The sequence below is a fragment of the Tupaia chinensis genome, unplaced genomic scaffold (assembly GCF_000334495.1).
Source record: "Tupaia chinensis unplaced genomic scaffold, TupChi_1.0 Scaffold144255_1, whole genome shotgun sequence".
In the NCBI taxonomy this organism is placed as follows: Eukaryota; Metazoa; Chordata; class Mammalia; order Scandentia; family Tupaiidae; genus Tupaia; species Tupaia belangeri.
Window position 1 is genome coordinate 4,056,061 of NW_006204113.1, and position 4,558 is coordinate 4,060,618.

A 4,558-nucleotide genomic window follows, 5' to 3' on the forward strand; every position below is an offset into this window, starting at 1 on the left:
CGCCGGCCTGCAAAAAAAAACCCCCCAAAAAAAAAAAAAAAAAAAAAAAGAACAAAAGAGATTCCATGCATCCAGTGTATGGAATATATAGAAAATACATTGGAATGATACATGAGAAACAAGATTGATGATCTCTGGGGAATAGATCAAGAACTTAGGAGTGGGAGCTTTTATCCGTTATTAAATTTTCCTATCAGTGGCTAATTTTTAAAATTATGACTGGATTGTTTTTATTACAACAACAAAACTAGCTTAAAAACAAGCTATCTTTAGATGGCAATGAGAAAAGTTAACTCTAAAAGATGCCCTTCCTGGGTGGTGGGACAGGACCAGGCAGAGGAGGATGAGGAGGGCTGAAGGATACATTTCCCTCCGCTGTGTGGTTTTTGGCTCTCTCCAATTACAGCCCCCTGGCCAAACCAAACAACCTCCAGCTCTAGCCCCTGAGGTGGAGGCTAGATGGACCATGAGAATGTTCTGATTCACAGCCTTGGAACGACTTCAGTTGGGACTTCCTGCACATTCACTGACCGCTGCCACAGTCGCCAGCAGCCCTGTTCTGGACGTTGGCTTTGGACCCTGCATGATGGTCACCACACAGTTAAGGTTTCCATAGTTAGGTGGTGAATCAAGTCACTGTCTCGTTCAAAAACCACAGTGGCTGGCCGCTGCTTGTTGTGTGAAGTCCAACTCAACCTTAGATTAGCACTCAAGGCTGTGGATGGTTAGTCCCACTCTGCCTCCTCAATCTTTTTTTTTCTTTTCAGAGGTTTTTGCTATAGGGCGCGTGCGCACACCAGACAGAGACAGAAAGTGAGAAATCATCCCCTCCTCCCGGGGGGGGATGGCCACACCGCAATCCCTTCTCCTCCATTCTCCTCTCGGGATCTTGGGCACGCACACACATGCACCCAGCGTGAGTTTTAAGCCACCGGGTCCGAGACTAGAACCGCAGTCGACTACATGGGAGTCCAGCAACAGGGCCATTACGCTAACTGCTGGTCCCCTGCCTCCTCAATCTTACCATGATTTCTCAGTATACACCAACACAAGTACCAGCGCTGCCCAGGTGGTGTCCTGGCTTTGCTAGTACTGCTGTGTGGCCTTAGACAATCACTTAACTCTTCCATGCTTCAATTTCCTTATCTGAAAAATAAGACGATAATAGCGTGTGCCTCATGGAATGGACTTGAATGACGTGTGTTAATAGCTATACATGAAACTGGGTGGGGAAGCGTGCCCAACACATAGCTGGTGCTGCCCAGTGCTGCCTGCCTCTATTACCTTCCCCATCCTCACTCCATGGCTCTGGCTGGAGTGCTTTTCAGTCCGTTCTACCGTATTTCACATGGTATATCTGGCAGGGTATGAGGCCTTTCCCAGCCACCCTAGGTATCATTAGTTCTTAGACTTCCAGAATAACTTGGGGAACTTGGTGAAATGTAGAGTCCTGTACCCAGCTTCTAGAAGTCTGCCGTGGGGCCAAGGAACTTGTAGGTGATACGCATTTGTGTAGTGCAGGGTCACAGTTACAGAAATAGGCCCTGACTGGTCTTTCTGGAACCCACCAATGCTGTTCTTGTGGCGCTCTTCACAGGTGTTTGGAAGGCCACCCATGCCGTCTCTCCCAGGACAGAGGCTTGGTCTTATTTTTCTATTTTCCACAATGCTCATGCACACTAGCAAGGAATGCTTGTGAGCTATTAGTGACCTGCTAGGAAGACGTGCTCACCATCGTCTGCCTGCTCGTCCTTTCTGCTTCCCATGTCACTAGTGTGAATGTGAATGTTTCACACGCTTGTGTAGCTGCTGCCCCCGGGGCCCTGGGTCCCAGCCAGGGCAGTGTCTGGGCAACTGACCAAGCTCTCCAGGTGACTTAGATGATGCCCTGGATTATGAACAAGAGCACCAGTTCCAGATTCAAACCTGGGCTACACAAGGGCCTACTCATACCCTTGTCAGGAGGTGCACAGGTACAGTCCTGGAGCACTCGGCATGCGTGGAGGCAGGGGCTGGGTACAGTCAAACCTGCTTTGGAAGGAAGAGAAACTCCCTGGAGAGAGGGCAGGGGTCGTCCTTAGTGGAAAAGCTAAAGTACACTAGAGGACTGGGACGCCCCATTTATTTAATTTTTAAGTTTATTTTCTCTTAGGAGAGAGTAACAGTAGGAGAAAGACAGCACCCTTGACAGAGTCACACCACGGTGTCCTCCTGTCTTCCCGTTAGTCAGGATTTGGGGCACCACAAACCCAGTGCATTTCAGGTCAACCTGGGATCTGAACCTGCAGCCAGCCGTGTGACCCCGGTAATGCAGAACAGCTTGCTCCTGCCTGCGTCACTGTGATGGGGCCTAGAACTCCTTCATTTAAAAGACAAATCTTTTTCTTCAAAAGCCAAAGGCTGGGGACAGCAGGTGGCATGGTGTTTAAGGTGCTGGACTCCCACATGGCTGGCCTTGGTTTGAGTCTGAACCTGGTAGCTTGCTTTCTCACTTTTCCTCTCTCAGATGAGCACATGTGCCCTATAGCAAATCAGAAAAAAAAAATATATATATATTTTAAAAAGCTTCCCATTATTTTCTTTAGATTTCTTGGCACACACCAGCTCTATGAAATAAGGTCTTGGTTGGATTCCTATCTACAGCTGGCTTAAAAAGGCCCTTTCTCGAACTCTGCAGGCAGCAATGAGCTACCTCAAACACAGTAGAAATGTCTCTTTTTTCTTTTTTTTAAGTTTCCTGAAAGTGTAAGAATAAAAGGGGAGTGAAAGCTTCTGCCTGTCAATAGGAAATCCACCCTTCTCCCCAACTCTGCCCGGAGCCTCACAGATCTCCTGATGCTAAAAACAAACACCACAACTGTTTGTCCTCCTTGCAAGAACTTAATTTTTCCTTTAATATAAATAAGGCAGCACGAAACACCAAGAGCCCCACTGCTTTCTGCGTCAGAAGCAGCTTCGGTGCATAAAAGACCCCAGTCTCCCCATCGAGTTGTGCTGTCTCTGTATAAACAAGAAGCAGAAGGTGTTTTCTCAGTGAGCTTTCTCCCAGAAGCAAAGGGCAAGCTGATGGGGACCCCGGGTTAGTCTTGGCTTCCAGAGGCTGGTTCCGGGTCGCGGGGTTGCTTCGACGTGCAGTGGAATAGGGATGAATGAGGGGAAGGCACAGGTGACAATAAATAAGGAAATTTGCCCCCACTCTTGAAATGAATCCTGACAGAATGGGGGGCACCGGGCTTCATTGGAGACACACTTGAGCAGGTTCATTCCCTGAAGCGCCTGGCTGGCGGCTCTGTGGCCGAGGAGGGGCAGACCCAGGCGTCCGCTCGATCTACCTCCAGTATGCACAGGAAGGCTGCCTATGGGCTTGCTGCCCTGGTCACAGCCAAGCCCTCCCACCGTGAATTAACCCTGGCCGGCCAAGGCCATTTTCTCCAGCTTTCCGAGGCTAGTGAGAGCGCTCCACACTCCTGGGGAGGGGAGGGAGCTCCTCTTCAGTTTGCGGCCAGCCTGGGCACCCAAGCAGTTGGTTGTGCTGTCAGGGAGCTGTGGTGGCTTAAACCCTGGAGGGAGCACACAGGTGCGGTGTCACTCCTCCTTGGCCCTCTGCAATGGTCACTGAGGTGAGGCCGAGTGAGGAAATCCCAAGGGTCAGTGAAGTCACAGGTGGAGGTGAAGCGGCTTCCTGTACATCCTGAACTGGACCTGGAGGCAGGGCCCAGTTCTAGCTGTGGGGTCCAGTGCCCGCCAGTGACTACAGACCCCAGCAGTGTTGAGGGGGCCTTTCTGAGGCTTGGGGGCTGTTTCCCGCAGTGCAGTCCTGGAGGTTCCCCAGCCCAGTCTTTGCTGAGTCTCATGTGGTCAGCAAGGGCCACTGGAAAGGGCAGGTTTTGTGCAACGAGAGAGCCCTGCTGGAGGGTGAGACTCAGGGGCCTTGGGGCCTACAGACCAGAGCTGGGTGTCCACAGCAGCTCTTGCATCCTCACACACACTGGCCAAGGATTGGGACCTTAGCTCAACTCAGCGCTATGGCAGCCTTCTCGCTCGGGTTCTGTGATTTTCTCTGAAGTGGGCCAGACTGCAAGCCATACCCTAGCACCCTGGGTATCAGGCTCTGTCCCCTGGCCCAGTTCACCCTGTGCCTCTTTCTCTAGATAAGCTTCTACTGTCAGCATCTGCACCCCCACCACGCTGACAGTCAGAGACCAGCTGTGGGGAGAGTAAAGACGGGCACACCCGGCATGGTGTATGGTGCCTGCAGAGCTGCAGGCACAAGCACACTGCAGAAGAGACGGCTGAAGCGGGTGCCCCTGAGTGAGAGGTGTCGCTGAAAAGTGGCCAACCTCAGGAAAGGGGTGGGGTGGAAAAGAGAAAAAGCAGCCAACTTTAAATTTCTCTCCGCCACTAAGTACCTGTTTCCTGTGTAATGGAGACCGTAACCACTTGGGGGTTTGACTCACCACCAGGTATTTTTTTCAAATAGCATAAAAAAATGTGGCAGGCACAGGGGGGCCCCTTTTTTGGTACAGAATGTGGAGCAAAGGCTGGTGATTTAACATAG